The sequence below is a fragment of the Passer domesticus genome, chromosome 20, assembly GCF_036417665.1.
Source record: "Passer domesticus isolate bPasDom1 chromosome 20, bPasDom1.hap1, whole genome shotgun sequence".
Lineage (NCBI taxonomy): Eukaryota > Metazoa > Chordata > Aves > Passeriformes > Passeridae > Passer > Passer domesticus.
The window spans coordinates 6735944-6753242 of record NC_087493.1 but is presented as its reverse complement, the minus strand read 5'-3'; the positions used below and the strand labels follow the sequence as shown (position 1 = coordinate 6753242).

Genomic DNA, 17299 nt, shown 5'->3' with positions numbered 1-17299 from the left:
AGGCAGAGGCTGAATCTCTGCTACTTCCTTGTCAGCAGTGTCTGGAAATCTCAGAGGTTAACACTCTAATAAAATTCAAGTCAACCCCAGTGATTTGGTCTGATGCATTGTCTACTCGGTTTGAGTAATTCTATCCAGAAATAAATAGCCTATTGGAATAATAAGTATTTATGTCAGTGTATTTGTGAATTGTTACATACAGACATGAAACCACATGTGAAAGACAAACTAGGGTCTAAGGAAGGAAAATTCCTGCCTATTTTAATAATATTTTCAGAATTAAAAACCCAAACAGGGAAAAGTAGCCTATTAATAGTAAAGTGATTGCGTACAAAAATTAAAACTCAAATCCAGGTAGTAGAACATTTATTATCCTTTTAACCCCTTCCAATAGCATAGGAATTCGTTTTCCCCAACTGAAACAATTAAAAAATGAAATTTGAAAAAACCTCTCTGATTCTAAACTTGCACAATATCTCTTCATCATGACAGAAAACCCCTTGACACATTGTGCAATGGACAGGATAGAAGATTATGGCTGTGGTAGTTCACTGTGGTGGCACAAAAGCAGGTCTTGGTCACCAAACATGCCAGCTGAATTTTTTCACATACAAGTGGCTTTTCCAGTAGAGAAGAAGGGTTTTCAGTGCCAAATGGGTCCTTAGGAATATAATTCCTTCTTGTGGCTTTAGATTGTTTCTGCCATGATCTGGATGGAGCTGCAGGGTGAAGGTGCAAGAAGGCCATGGCAGCTGTGAGGGGATAAGAGGCTCCTCTGCTTTCTCACTAGCACACAAAACTGGATTTTTTTCTTAATATTTAGCAATTTTCTGTGTGGCTGCAGATATGTAACTGCTTCCCTCCTCTTATCTGAGGGCTGCTTATCTTTGTGTCACACATGGACTGCAGGAGGGATGGGTACAATCGGGATTTTGCTGGTGCCACGAGGACACTCCTGTGAATCCACGGCAGCTGAGCTTGAGCCAGAGCCTCCAGCTCCAGCCAGGCTGTTTAATGACCAGTATGCAAAGCTGCACACCCAGAGCTCTCCAGTTTTAATGCTGCATCCATGGCTCTGTCAGTTAGCAGTATTTGGGTTAATAGGAGCATGAGCTGACCACTGACTTCTCACAGATTTGGCTCCAAACCCTTCCCTCAGGGCCTGTCGACAGCTCAGTGCACAACTTCATCAAATCTCCCCTTTCTAACAGCTTGGTTTGGCTTGCAAATTGTATCCAAGTTGAGGGTTTTTTTTTTCTGGAAAAGAAGCCTCATTTCCTTGACATTAGGAAGGTAGGTTTTCAAGTTTCCTTTGGAAATTAAAGGTGGAAGGGGTTTGCTTGAGATGAATCCTCTAGGTCTGGACTCAGTTACAGAATCAATTCCAGGAGAAACAGCCTCCTCCCACACCAAATCAACACTCTTGAGCAGGAAAACAGTCCCATACAAACAGCAGCTTGGCAACGTCCAGGAGTGATATCCTGGCTCTGCTGAAGAAGAAGAGACTTCTGCCATGGATTTCAGTGCAGCCAAATTTTCTTTCCGGGTCATTTGAATCCCTTTCTCACAGCTGGTTGCCCAGGTTTCAAAGCAACACAGAATGGGTTCTGGCAGGTGGATGCTGCTGGAATGCTGCATTCCACACGCCTGCCTGCTGCATTTCTTCATCCAGAGCTGGGTGAGGCAGCAGCTGCAGGCTGCCAGTGCAGAGACATTCCCTGAGCAGGAAAGGGATTTTTCAGGTTTATGTGCATTGCCTATCTGCAGTTATGGCTGCTGGAGACACAGCACAGCTCAGTCTGCTGATGATCACCCCATCTGTGGGATTTTCAAGGAAATAACATCTTCTGGCATTTAACTGACAGTAAAGGTAAACACAACTGCTCACTGCTCTGCTTCATGGCTATGGCATAAAAGAATGTTCTCATGGTAGGAGATTCTATCAGGCTTCATGTTGACTAATTCCATAATCAGCCCGTGACTTCTCATTCATTTTTCAGCAAGAGAACTGGTCAGTGTTAGGCCAAGAAAGTCAACAAGTCTTTTGTGGCTTTCAGTTCTTCATGGTCTTAGAATTTCTAACTAGCTGTATGGGTACCAAACTGAGTTTTTCAGGGAAGCCTGAGGAAATTAGAATAATTAGGAAATTATTAAATTTCAGGAGGGATTTGGCGCCCATTTTTTTAAAGATCTACCTAAATCTACCTTCACATATGTATTTTTCTGAGTTAGAATTCGTAAGAAACACAAGCATCTCTTTTATCCTAAAAAATATCATTTTAGAAGATACTCGAATCATCAATATATGAAGCAGGAATGACCTGATCACTTCAGTGAATGTTCTCCAAACAATAGAGAATATTTCCAACAAAATTATTTATTCTGAAGTATTTTCTCCTTTTGGACTTCACATCTAATTCACAAACCTTTCTTTCATACTGATATATTATCCTTCTTCACCTGAGAAAAACCCCACTCTGACTTGTGTGCAGTCACTAACACTAGTCACTTACAGAGGTTCATTAGTCTTCCTTCCCTTGCCATCTTTCTTGGCTTTAAAAATGCTGTCCATGGTTCTGCAGCAAAAAAGTACATTTAGGATATTCATACACACATGGATACATGTTCACCTTGTGATTGCTATGTGATACTATGAGGAATAAAAATATTTTCAATCGTCTTCAGCCCTAACCCATAGAAGAGATTTAAGGAAATGTGTGTGGGTGATCCAGCTACTACTGCAGGAGTCTGGAATGACTGTGTATTTTGAAATTGTATGGATTTTTTGTTGCTGCCTTTCAAGTTCAGAAGCTGTTTCACAGTGTAAAGTGTGAAATTAAATTTAGGACAGGGTTTGTATATTTTTTTAAACTGTCAGAAAACAGGAGTTGGAACTATCCCATGTTTCCATGTTACGAAGTTTATAAAAAAATATTTTTTTTCTTTATGTTCCACTTTGTTTGATGAGTTCTTGTGGATGATCTTGACAAATCAGATTTTCTGCTCCAGAGCTTGCAACAGAGCTTGCAAAAACCCATTTATTGTAGAAAGAATTTAATATTTAATGTAGTTGGATTCAGCTGTGCACTGGGCCTTTCCCTTCTTACTTACTCTTTGCTTCCAGGTTCTCTTTACAGCTGTTTAAAACTGAATGAATAAGCATAATAAAAATAGAAAAGCACCTTTTCCAAATGTGAAGTTATTGTTACAGCCTGGTTTCAGCTGCAGAGTCCTTGCAATGCATTAGGATTTCTGCCCTGCTGCTGAATTTGGAGGGTTGGGATGAGTTTAGACATGGGGGTGAGAGATGCATGAACAGTGCTGCGCCAGGAGAATTCTGTGTGCTCATTTAGCCATCCCTGACTCCAGTCCTGGGCACCCAGGGCAATGAGCTGCTCGGCTGCCATCAAATTTCAATTAGGGAATGGTCCCCAGCCCCATCAGGGACTTCTGACCCTTGCTCAAGCCTAAATTGTCAGGCCCAAAGGCAATGAATGGTAAACTGTGCCTGGGCTGCTGTGGCAGCTCTGGGCACCTCTCTGCATCCTCAAGTGCATTTTAATATTCTCATTCCCATGGATCTGTGAAGATGCAGAATGAGCTGCCTTTATTTACTGGGTCCCTGGAGGAATTTGGGAATGAGCTGCATTAAGAAGTTCCTGATGCCTTGTGGGAAATCTCTGAAACACATTTTGTTTGGAATCGATTCTTTATGTGCCCCATAGCATATTTTCTCTGTCTCTTTTCTTCTGCAGTAGAATCCTTATGAGATAAGTTATTGCCTTTTGGGGGCCAAGATTTCCATTACTGTCTCATCTCAGACTGAATTTCCATGTCTAAGTATATGCTGTTTGAAGCAGCAATTAATGCAGACTCTATTCCCCAGAAAGAAGAGGTTGGGATTTTTTCTCAGGGAGGATGAACAAAAAATAAGGGAGAGCTCAAAAATTCTGTTAACTTGCCTGATGAGGGTGCAAGAGGGATATAAAAGAATGAGGAGAGGTCTTTTCCCCTCCCATCCTAGCCGGTAATTTTTAAGCACGTCTTTTGTTTCTCCTCAGGATGATCTGACAGGGTTTCAAACCAAGGCCATGTTCTGCAGCATTAAATATGACAGAAGACGTAGCATCACTTAATTTGTTTTACTTTTAATTTTTTTTACAACACAGATAACATAGCACAGTAAGTGCATTGGATATTTTGGGACTCCACCATCTCCCTTTTCACGGCTGTCATCTCAGTTAATCAGAAAACAGTTTTTTAATAAGGATGAGCCAAGAATATTGTCTGGGATCCAGGACAATATCTGAATCTATCTATGATTCTATGAATTCTTCCACTTTCACGTGACTACAAACTCTATGGGTCAGACAAGCTCTGTCTGCAATTACACATGAGCAAGTGTATTTTCCATAGATTACACTTTGAATTAGTACCGAAAATATTATTCCTCTTCAGTGTGATGTGTGAGAGGAATCAGGTGGAATCACAGCAGCATTTATTTGTTCTCAGAACATGGGGCTGGGGCACAGGTTTGACAGCCACAGGCCTAGCCAGCTCTCCACAAGGGCTGGTCAGGAAAATTAAATCATTGACGTAATTAAATTACAGAATCAGGAAAATACGGTTAAATCTGGACTAAATCCTTACTTCTTAACTTGCATTTCAGAGGTGAAATTCTGTTGGTCTCTTCCAACCCAAGCCATTCTATAATTCTATGATAATGACAACAGAGTGACACAGAGAACTGCAATTTCTTAACTTTTTATTAACACTGACCGCTGCAGTTGCTACTGCATGCATTTCTGAAAATGAAATTTTAGTGCTGAAGGAAAGTCTTCACTTGCAAAAAATACATGAAAAAATAATGGTAATTTTTAAATGATGGAATTTATGTTTTAGGATTAGATCCACTCCTAAATACAGCTGGGTAATGTCAGTGATTTGTATATAATTAAACGGCGAAAGAGCTTCACCTCTGATGATTATTAGAGCAAATCCCAGGTGGGGCCAGGAGTAACAGCATTTGTGTCTTTGCAGCTGAGAAGTCTAATAAAGAACGGTTTTATCCTCCCTTTGTAGAGAGCTTCATGAAGCTGAACTGAAGTCTCAAGTAGCTTTATGTTTCTTCAAAAATACTACACGATGTTTAAAGGTGCTTTACCAGGACTAGGCTGCTTCTGTTGCCTAATACTGTGCAATAGCTCCCATTGGAGCTACTACTGAAATTAGATAATTTTCTAAAATAAACGAAGAAAGAAATGCATAAAAGACATTAAAACATATGAAGCTAAACAGTTTATTATTGTTGGAGAATTAGCTGTATATGTGATTGCACAGGATTGCCTGTTAAGGATTTATTCCTTCATTTTGAGGATGCTCAGTACCCTAAATGTTATTTTGTGTTTAATAACAAATTCCTAAAGCCACTGGGGGACCCATTTGCAGAGCTACTGCAGTGATTTTCTTCCCATTCTGGTTTTATAAGGATGCTGTTCAGCTAGGGTGAAGTATAGCAATGCCAAATTCAGAAAACTCTTATTTTTCAAAAGTTACATAAAATCCCTTTTTAGCCACTGCTTTCAGTTTTCACTAAGCACTTCTGCTAAAAATATTTACTGTTTACAAAACATTACACTGCAAAAGTGTAAATGGCAATTTTGAATCATTTATTTGCAATTAAATCAATCTTTTAATTCCATTTAAAAAAAAGGTTAAGAGGCTCCAGTGACCAGAAATATTAATTTTATTTATACATATATGGCAGAGCCTTTCCAGAACATGGCAAGTGCAAGGACCTCATCCCCTATGAGCAACACCCAGGAGTTAAAACACTCCAGTTCTACTGACAACATATCCTAATTTAATATATTGAGAACTTTTCATTAATAGGCAGATTGTAGGAACAAAAACAGGGATGCAAAATTAGTGTAGCATTAAAAAAAGAAAAAGATTGTCAGAGAAAATTCCACCTTTGGTTTCAGAGCACAGAGAGGATGAGGAGGGTGAGTGAAGGAAGAGTGGCAGCAGAAGTGGCTTCTCTCCTTGGAAGTACCAAAGAGACCAGGGAGAACTCCCTTGCAATAAAGAGCAGATGCTTCACACTCATTATTTTATTTTCATATCATTATGTTTAAGGAATATTTGCCCTCCTGCCTTGTGGCATTGCCTTCTCTTTATTGCTATTAGTGCAGATTTTTGCACACAACTGAATGGGAAGTTTGCAGAAATGTTTTAATGACTCTGAAACAAAGGGATTTCTCAAAAATCCCAGGGGTTTTGCTGCTGGGGCTGCACCATGTTCCAAATGTTGCCAGGCTTTACTGCTCCTGTGTTGTCTCCATAGCACATCAGCCTGTTTGTTGTCAGGCACATCCTCTAGAATCCTCATTTTCTGCTGGCTCCCAACTGCCTGTACAGTGCAACAGATTCCAGACCAGTGCACTGAACCCAAAAAAATGACATCAGCAATTATTTCTATCCTTTCACTCTGCTTTTTACTACCTTTGGATATGATTCATGATTTTTTGGGGGGTTTTTTGTTATTTTTTTTTTACATTTTCAGGTATTCTTTGGCATGATTGACTTAGTTGCTATTTTAAAAAAATATAATGGCAACATGGTTTTTGAGGCTATACAAAACTATGCACAGTGAGAAGGCAGAAACAGGAGGCTAGAAAAAAAAATCTTAAATTACTACCTCATTTTAGAGTCTTCATTCAGAAGCAGCAAGGCAAGACACAAGTGGGTTATGTTTTCCATATAAGTGTTTTGGAGCAGGTCTTCACAGAAGAATAGTTTACAAATTTTCACTGATTATTTATGATAAATGGTAAATGTTTTTTATCTCAGCAGGAAACTCACTCTTTACACTTACTGTAGCACAATGTAAAATAATATTACAGTTTTCTGGCATTAATTTATCTTGATTATTCTAATGATCTGATATTTTTATTGGTATGCTGGATAACAAAAAATGCAGTATAATTTAATTTTTATCATCATAAGTGCAGAAAACACTGGAGGCATTAAAATGATGAAAGAAGTGTTATGCTAGTATCACAAAAAAGGATGCAAATATGATTTATGTTACTTTCGTCTCCTATTTGCAGTTCATTACGTTACTGTCTTCTTGTAATGACCAAGTGAAAATTAAAGTACTTCAGAGAAGAACTTTGGGTTCAAGCATCATTAGAGGAAGAGAAATGGGTTCTTTGATGAACTTGGCTGCAGAAATCTATAGAGCACAACTTAATCAGACTGCACATTGATCTCTAATGCTAGAAGGCAGACCTATGATTGAACAAATCTTTTTAATGCATATTTTTCCTTTAAAAAGCAAGATATGATGCATGAGGATGATTTATTTTTAATATACTTCCAGTTTATAATGTAATATGATACCCTGCACTTGCTTTTTTTACTCACTGGAAATCTAGAATAAAATAGGTACCTCTGAGGTTATGTATCCCCTTTTACTCTCTGTATTATGTAGGATCTGTGACTCTGGGAAATGGGATATTGTTTCTAACTAATGAACTCCCAGTACACTCAAAAAAGGCATCATTTACATTCCTTTGAAACATGAAACATGAGTTACAGTTAGATAACTGTAGATGGTAAAAATATCTTCAACCTATTTGCTGTCCTTTCTCCAAGAGAGTTTTTTAACAACTTAATGAGATGATAGGTTGAATTCTACTCAGATATTTGAAATGCCTATGATTTTGTAAGGTTACTCCAAGGCTGTAATTCATAAAATCTAATTCATAACTTATGTCTCATAATTAAGAAAAAGTTTTTTTACTCTTTCATTCCAGAAGGATCCCTTTCTAAAAACTGGAATTCTAGGGCTGTATTCCACAACTTCCACTTGTTTGTTCCAATTACAAAAATATGATGTGCTAAAACAGCAGTAGCAAATTTTAACACGTCTCCTTTCCTTTTGGAGTTCAGGAGTCGACACTCTTGGAAAATCTTGGCACTACTCCAGTTCACATTTTTTTGGTTTTATTGGTTATAAGTGCAGACATAGAAGTTGGAGCCAAAAGCATTCCCCCCAAATGTCACTGTAAAAGAGCTGTACCAGGACAACTTTCAGGATGGAGCTTTCTGAGCCTCCAGGAATTTGCTCTACTTCCATGTCATGCATGAGGAAAAACCCTCCAGCAGTTCGAGCTATTTCTGAAGTATATTCTCCCTTTTTCCCATGAAACTGTTATGGCTGGTCAAATAAACTCACAGGGAATTAAAAAACTGCTTCTAAAATTACCAACTTCTTTTTCACTTTCAGCTGCTCCTGTTCCCCTATTTTATCTGCTGCTGAACTTGCCTGTTCAACAGAGCAATCCCTTCTCAGTGTAAACCAATACTGCCTCAGCAGCAAAGCTGCTGGGTATTAAGTACAGAATGATGGAGATAATTTTTAATCAGGTTAGTGCTTTAATTACTATAAATTAGATTTTATTTTTCTAAGCAAGCAAAGGGAATTATTTGGGCTATTTAAAACAGGAGCTCTTTAAACAGTCCAAGTCATTTAGAAAACAGATAAGCATTTTCATCTTTGTTCTGATGTGACAGTAACTTTATGCCTTGAGGAGCATTTTTCTGTGAAAATAGGTCTCACAAACGCCATGAAATTGAATTTAATGCTCATTGATACCAAGCCTCCTAAAGTCAAAAACCCCCTAAGATTAAGCATGAAAACAAACAAACAAACAAAACAAAATAAAAAAGTAACCTACTCAGAGAGAAAATTCAGTACATAAACAGTAATTCCTGCCTGGGAACCCCTGTTCTATCTTTTCATGGGATTAAGCCCTGTAAGCAGTGCATTATCCTCATGCCCAACACTTAAGATTCCCTTGACTGGATCTCTGCACCCTTATACCCTCTTTAATCATACCTGAGTTCAGAAAATGCACTTCCCAGAACAAATTTTTGTGTCACCCAAGCCACATTTAATGAGCAAAATGGTTTTATCTGCAAACATCTCAACAGCTGCAACTTCTGACAACATAAAAACACTTTGAAAAGGCACTGCTGATCTGCCAGTAACACATTTTACTCAGAAATATCCTACACTTAAATCTTTTTTGTCCAAATTAGATGTTGAAAGGATATTTTTTCTCCTCAAAATGCTTATCGCAAGCTTGCCTAAGTGTAAGACTAATAAAGCCTGCCCCTTAATTTCAAGTTAAGGGTCACATAACAGACATGAAAAACAAATGTGTGATGGGTTTGTATGACAAAAGGCATGACAAACACCTTTCACAGCTTCATACAGAAATCAGATAGAAACGTTTCACATCTGGATAATGGGAAACCTTGATCTTTGGCAAGCAAGATTTTGTCTTCCAGATAAAGTAACCTTAAGCCTCAGTTTTATGCCCTCTGTTTTGTTTTATAAATGGAAATAACAGACAACACTCTGAAGGTATAGAAAATGAGATGTCCCAGCAGCTTTCTTAATTGCTCAAGACTGTTCTGGACTTTAATTTATTTGGCATGGTGCACAGTTAACTGAACCTTTGGAATACAAACAGGATGGGAGCAGAGAGGACTTAAAAGCTCTTCTATTATTCAAAACAAACCTGTAAAACAAAGTGAAAGGATGGAGACAAAGTGATTCATAAACTGAGAAATGACTCCTCAGGTGTTTAGTCTTTGCCTGGATTCTGCTAATCAGTAGAGTTGCCTTTGTTGCCCATCTTGTTTCTCCACCCCCACCCTCTTTGGTTTTGGGGAGTCAGTAAAAAGATTCTATGAAAACCCCTCCATTTACAGTAAGTCTGAGGATGTGAAAACTTCAGGAAACTTCTCCTACTTCCTGTGTAAACCTCCTGACAGACAGAAATGCCCAGAAGAGACCCTGCAGTGGAGTAATTTCTGGAGCTCTGCTATTAAGAGATGGCAGGGATGCTCCTGGCCTCAGGTGGGTGTTGGTGCTGTTGTGGGTAACTGGACTTGAGACACAGAGTTAGCTGAAATCACAGTTACTGACGGGATTGCAAGAAGTCCACTGAGAAACTCTGGCAAGCTGAAGACAGTTTTTGTTTTTACTTTCACAATGATGCATCAAGGAGTATCTGGGGTATTTCACAGGGCTGAAAAGGATGTGTAATCAATAGACAGACTGTAAGAGTATATCATGATCCTCTTGTATGTTTAAATATTAAACCCTTCACTATCTTTAGAGTAGGAACTCTCTGCCTTACAAGCCCTCTCCATGATCCTGGGATTCCATTTCAATTCTGAGTGACAATGACAAAGCTTTTCTCTGTCCTTCCCCTCCTTCCATGCTCGTGGTGTGTTTAAAGCTCTCTGTTACATTTCTGACCAATGTTTTCTTAAGAGATTTTTTGAATGTTACTCACGATTGACTGAATTTGAAAGAATACAATATTTCTATTGTGTAATAAAAGAGGATAATTTTTATAGGTTTTATATATTAGGTAATCAGCTTCACAGATGATCGAAGATTAACTTTAAATGGATGCTGCTAAGAAAGATCTTCAGTCTTAAATCAGCTTTTCTGCTTTAAACCTTTCTCTTTAATCCTCAGCTTCAAGTAATTTTATCAATAGATACAATTGGAAAATCTTCTAAACTACGGGAGTATAATATAATCAGATGACCCTCAAGGCTATATTTTATTTTCTTGAGATAACTGTAAAAGAGCATACTTTGCCTTCCTATAAGCTGCACTGTACCTCAGCAATTATATAAAATTATTAACAAACAAAATCTGGATTATTTTAAAAAACAAACTGAAATCAACCTATGGCCTTTTTATTAGTTGCATAATATTCGAGAGACATTTCTATGTAGGATTTAAGTCCCAGCAGCACCTCCCAGCACACGTGTCCAGGACTCCTTAGGGCTGCACTGACCATGTCCTGCACTGTGCTCCATGCACCTGCACAGGAATGGCAGGTAGCCAAGACAACCAGGTCCACCAGTTACCTCATCTACAGCATAAATACTTATGCAGTGGCATAAATGGCACCCAAATGAAAGCTAAAAGATTTTTTTCTGAGATGGTTTGCATCACCTACATTTTTCTGAGTAATCTCATTTTTGCTGTTTAATACCTTAATTTTCTAGCTTTAAACTAATAGTCTTCTGTACCATTAGAGAAGAGCAAAGGGTACCTAAAGTGTACAATTTGCCCACCCATCTTTTTTGATCAAATTGCTTCTGGAAATGCTCATCTCTCTGCATGGATGCAGCCTCAGTGAAACTCAACAATTCAGGAATCAGATCATTAATTCAGCTGCATTGGTATAAATCTGGAGTACTCTGAGTTGCATTACTCAGTTTATGCTGATTCACTCAAGCCAATCCCAACCTCAGCACGCTTCAATCAACTCCCAATACCCAGCTTAGTAAGGAAGTGTTAAAACCACATTGGATATGAAAACATTCCCTGAGATCCTTTCCAATTGGTGCAGTATCATATCCAAAATAATGAATAATAAATGTAATAACAGCAAAATGCTATCACTGCTGAAAAAAAAATCCACATAAAATGAGAAAAATTGATCATAGGAAGTGTAGTGAAAGGAAAGAAAATAACCAGGATTTAGACAATATTTTATGCCAATTTTAATTACTTTTAGCCTTGCTGACAGCAAGTAAAAGGTAAAAAGTTTTCAAATTAAAATGTCATCTTTAAACCTCAGTATTCTTGTTTATCAGATTGGGCGATCTAATTTTACTGGTATTTAAATTGGGTTTGCAGAGATATTACTCCACTATTTCCAGAGCAGTTACTCCTTATTTGTAGATTGTAAGAGAAAATACAATCCTACACTCTTTGTTTTGACAGTGTGCATATTTTTCCATGCAATTTAAATAATCAAATCCCTTTTCCTCCTTATTCATCGGTCACATCTCATGAAGTTGGTAAATACTTCACAACTCCAGTAAACAGCAGAAGAGGCATTTGGAAGAAAAGCTACACATAATCATTAAAAAGACAGAGCATAAAAAACTACCAGAGCTGCAGGGCAGCAGTAACATTATAGACAAATTCTACCTTTGTACTCAGTAATAAAAATAAAACCAGATAAAAACTGTCACATCCTGTGCTATGAAGGCTCAACCTGCAAAATCAAACTGCAAAGAAATTAATAGACATGGTTATAAAGTGCTCTAGAAAAGGCTACAGAGCCCACTTACACATTTTAGGTTAAAACATTTAAGATGGATGTTACAAGCCCTGTGTTTCTAAGAAGAATAAATAAAGTTGGGCTAAGACAAATTCCTGACTGTAAAATAAATGCTCTTTGTTGTGTATATCAGAAACTGACAGGTACCAATTGATTAAGATTTCATAGTGAGAGAGCAACTAAATATTTCCGCTGAATATTTTTAACCTCATGTAATAACAAATCTAAGAAGCATCACTGACAATGAAAATAGAGGAATGGAAGCTTCCTCTCAAGGCCATAGTGCCTTGTGTACATGAAGAAAAAAAGATCATCTTGCAAGACTTCTTCAGGATGTTCCTCACAGAACACTTTGCCCTGCTCAGTTTTGAGACTCTCAAGTACTAAGAGGATCAATTATTTCACATAGGAGATTCCTTCAGAGCCTACTAGCTCTCACTGTTGGAAAGCACTTTATTTGTTAAAGTGTAATATGGTTCCAGTGCATGTTTCAAGCATTCCGTATTCACCCATACTTAAAAACAAATAAGATAACTAAGTTTAAAACAGTCCCATAAAAATCCAGTTCTTTTAAACAAAGAGTAAAGAAAACGTCAGTGAAGATGAGCTACACTTTTTGTTTATTAAAGTTAGATTTGATTTTAACCTGTTAAAACTTCGGCCTGTTTGACCTGGACAATTTGGTGTGGGGCCAGTTTCTAACTGAACGAGAAGAACCTACAGATTTATCCAGACAACACACTGCCACTCAGCTTTTCCAAAGCTCCAAACCTGTGTGCTCCATCAGCAGTTTATTTCTCACTGCATCTTGCCAGCACTGCTGTTTTTCTGCACTGTAAAACTCACCTGCCAGCCCTGAGGATGTCAGCCTCCGGCAGGGCTCCCTCCCTGCCTCGCTCCTGCTGCGTATCCCCTTCCCTCTCCCATTCCTCTCATTGTCATCAGGTATCCACACTCTTCAGGGCAATAAAAACAGCATTACTGGTGTTTTATAGCTCTGTGGAGCGGGTGCAGCCTGGAAACAATGGAGCTGAATCCTGGGCAGTTGTGGTGCTTGCTCCTCCTCTGTTGCATTATCTGCATTAATGTGCTCTGAGGATGCAGGAGGAGACAAAAGGAGTAGGCAGAGCTGATGCTTCTTTTTAACCCTCCTAAGAAGGTATATTGCCCCAGTTTAGGAATTTCTGAGGATCTCAAAAGGTCCTCCCATCACAAAACCAAATCATCCATAAAGCTTTGGGTTCAAAACAGATGGAAGGACAGGTCCTGTGTTCCTTATTTGTAAGAGGGAATGGGAAAAATTGGCAAAACCAGTTTTGGACAGCTTTTCTCACACATTTCCCTCTTTTAGCCTCAACTCCAAAGGACATAATATGACCCTTAGATTTTATTCAGGCTTCCCAGGGTAAGTTTGTGTTGTTTCTAAGTAAGAACCCACCCAGAGTATCAAACTAAAACTTTTGGGTGTTTTGCTTTGTCCAAGAGAAGCTATGGGAATCAAATTAGGCTGAGCAGCAGCCTTAGGGAGCCTGACTGCAGGGAGTTTTCTGAAACCAGCTAACAAGACTGCTGTTAGCTCTGTAAATTCCATTATATAACCCCTGAACCCTGTTTTAATTTTTGATGATGTGTTGTGGCCTCCACAAAGCAGCTGCTCACTATTTGTGTTTCTCCTGTGCCTGGGGACTGCTAACATGGATTGGGCATCACAGCTATTAAACCAGGTGCTATGAAATATATAAAGCTATTTCCCAAAGAGAATTGCTTCCATCATATTTTTTTTTATTTTTTTTTAACAATTGTTAAAATTCTACCTGCCATCTCAGCTCACTCTGGAAATGCATTTCTCAAGCTGATGCTTCAGACACCTTTAAAGGACAGCCTGCAGAGGAGCACAGGAGGGCACTGATTTGCCACTGGTATCTCAGGGCATGCCATTGGCTTTGGGGTCATTACAGTGAGAAAAGATTCCTTTATCCCTTATAAATATGAGAAACTCTCTTGGCTTGGTTGGATTATAAGGGACTGATCATGCAGGTGAAAAGGGATTCTTTATCAGGAAAATTCTTAGAGTCCAGTGAGAGGGGCTCACCTGGTATGGAGAGAGGTCAGAGGAAGCACTTGGGAACACAATCAGAAATGCACCTTGAATGACCATCTGTGCAGGTGGGGAGTGTGTTATTAACATGGAACATCCTCAGCTGTGAGAGCTGGTGAGCTCCTGGGTGGACACAGGTTTCCCTTTGTCCAGGGAACTGGATGTGAGGTTCACAAGGGGGTTTCACTTGCCAAGTTATTTACTCGTGCTTGTGGTGTTCTGCTCTGGCAGTGGGAAATGGTGATGTCATTAGGTGATTGAGCATGTCTAGAGACACCAAAAGTTGTTTTCCAGATGTCAGAAAGTCTGGATATAAGGGGAAGCCTCCTACTAGTGGAGTGTTGGTCCTGGGTCTCTAAGCTTCACTGAAAATAGGTGAAATGAAGGAAAAAATGGACAATTATCCCACAGATGGTTTTTCCATTGAGCTTCTCCTGATGTTTCTTCACACAGCAGATGCAGCCTGAATGAAACCTGAATGCTTGGTAAGAGGTGGGTAATACCTCTGTTTTCCCAAATCTGTCTATTACTGCTCTTCCTTAATTTCTCCTCTGTTTTTCATAAGACCTTCTTTATATTGTTCTATGTTCAAGGCCAGAGTTCTAAAAGCTAAATTGCTGATTAAGGCCTATTTTTCCTTTTCCAGATCTGCATTGTGCCTTTAACCTTGCTCCAAGACAAAGCCAGGCAGAAACAACCCCTGCAGTGAGTGCTCAAAGTGCTCCTGGCACAGGGGTTGGAGGAGCTGGGATTCCACCCTGCCAGGTTTCTGCCAAGGCTGCACACAAGCACAGCAGCAGCAGGACACTTGATATTGAAGCTTTATACTGGACTACTCTGCTAGTCAAGCTTCTGCCTTGAGAAACAATTCCAAGTGCTCAGCGAAGTTCTCCACACAAACAGCAGAACATTTTCATGGGCACTTCTTCTGTCAGCATGTCTGGCCACCTAAAATAACTTTTTATGTACTTATCTGAAAACCCATACTGTCTTTCCTTTCCTGTTTGTCTGCATTTCCTTGAACTACATCTGTTCTCCAGATTTCTTCATAGCCTTCTTGTTTAAAATACAAACATGATGAGTTTGAAATATAAACACTGCCTTGACATTCTGCTTTCTCCTTGATGGTCCCACTTTCTCTAGTCTGGAACATGTCTCTTCTAGAACAACATTTTTTTTTCTGACAGAGCTTTCACCACATTTAATACAGAAAATTGCAAATCTGTCCTGTTGAAGCTCATAACATCAGTGTGGCTATTTTTAAATGGGCTAAAAGTGGGATGGTGGGGACGTGCATCAGGTTCACCAATTTTAGACTGGAATATTAGGACAAAGTTTAAAATGGGCAGAACTAGAAATGCCTGTATTTCCAAGAAGACAGGTCTGCAAGTGCCTCTCTGATCAGCAAATCAGTCAGTTGTCTACCAAAGAGAAGCTGAGCATAAACCAATGCATTCAGTGACAGGATGAACAGACAAGTGGAACAGGATCTTATGGGAATACTTTAAAAACACAGACTTCTGGCATTCCAGACAGCTGTGAGAAAATAGGTTTGGTTTGTGAATGTTCAACAAAGGTGAAGTCTGTCAGCTCAGTAATGTGACATGTTTAACTCAAACACTTCTAAATGGATTTGCATGGGGGATTTTTTAGCACAGTATTAATTCAATGAATAATGTAAACTTGTGGTGTCAGAGTAAAACTGTAGCTATATATCCATGGATTTACATCAGTACATGTTTATTTTTAAGGGATTTCAAATAGGTTTAACTCATATTATGGGTTGGTTTAATTTTTTCTGAATTAGTAATGTAATACCTGTATTTTAACAGTTCTTCCCTGAATTTCAGAGATGTGAAATGGTTCAAACTCACTATGAACATGCAGTACAGTCAGCACACTCCTCATTAATGGAGTACTGGGCAGAAATATCCTACAACATTTATCCTACATGTTTGGAAACATTCACATTCTCTTGACAGCACAACTTAATCCTGTTAACAAGAGGCTAGTGGCACAAAAGGCACAGTCTGTGGAAATGTAGTGTTTCACAAGCCACCAAAGATGTTTAGTTGGTGTCAGAATATTAGGTGTGGATAAGTCACAGGAACATCTCAGTTCTACTCATCTGTAATGCTAAAGCACAGCACTTTATTCCTAGGTAACAGTATTTCTGGGTTGTGTCCTGGTGTTTCATTATTCATTTGAAAAATGCATTGAAAAAAATGCAATAATCTCTGTAAGGGAGGAAAAAAGGTGGTTTTGGCCCTATATACACCATTATCACCATTATTACTTCTGCAAATCAAAATATGCTAGAGTTAATGGAGTTTATATTAATGCTGGACCCACCCTTTTAAATCTACCCAGAGGACTAGTTCTCCAAAGAGACATCACCAGTGGTGCCACATGTGTGTGGGAACCATGAGCACAGTAGAACAGAATATGAAAGTATTTCTCAGAAATTTCAAGAGCACATAGATGTTGCTGCCCTGACTATCAAAAGCTGCTCATTTTTTAAATTTCCTAGTAAACAAATTGCCATTTTCACAAGTGCTGACATTTCAGCAAGATTCATTGTTCTGAAATCATAGGTGTTTAGAAGAATATTTGTCAGTCATTTCCCAAATCCAAGGCCCAATCCCACAAACACAGGAAGGGTTGTGGGATGAGTCACACATGTAAATTCAAAGCAGCTCCATTGTCCAACTAATTATTTTTCACAGCATGAACCAAGTGCATTTTGACAGGTACAAACACCCACCTCACCCAGGTGGGAGTGGAAGATGAGGCCCATCAGAGAAATGCTGCCTCACAGGTAACAAAGGTAACTCCATTCCAAAGGAATACATCTCTCCTGATGGAATAATGATTTCCTTGCAAAACTCACAGAAGTCAGTCCTAATGCAGAACTGTAAGAAACAGTTTCTGCCATTTACTCTCTGCAGGATGTAAATTAACTTGAAATCCTCTGCAAGTGTTTGGGCTGTGAAAGGAAGAAAGGAGGGGAGATGAAGCAAAAGAGAGG

General features: G+C 38.9%; 1 protein-coding gene and 1 long non-coding RNA gene across 5 annotated transcripts in view; one reads left to right on the top strand and one right to left on the bottom strand.

Annotated features, from left to right (window-relative positions):
- Window positions 1-17299, bottom strand: part of CA10 (carbonic anhydrase 10) — a 170062-nt gene that overhangs the window by 62720 nt on the left and 90043 nt on the right. The gene's annotated exons all lie outside the window — the stretch shown is intronic.
- Window positions 14014-16348, top strand: LOC135284389 (uncharacterized). The gene is made up of 2 exons (XR_010349797.1): window positions 14014-14763; window positions 14918-16348. It is a non-coding gene; the product is annotated as an uncharacterized LOC135284389 (long non-coding RNA).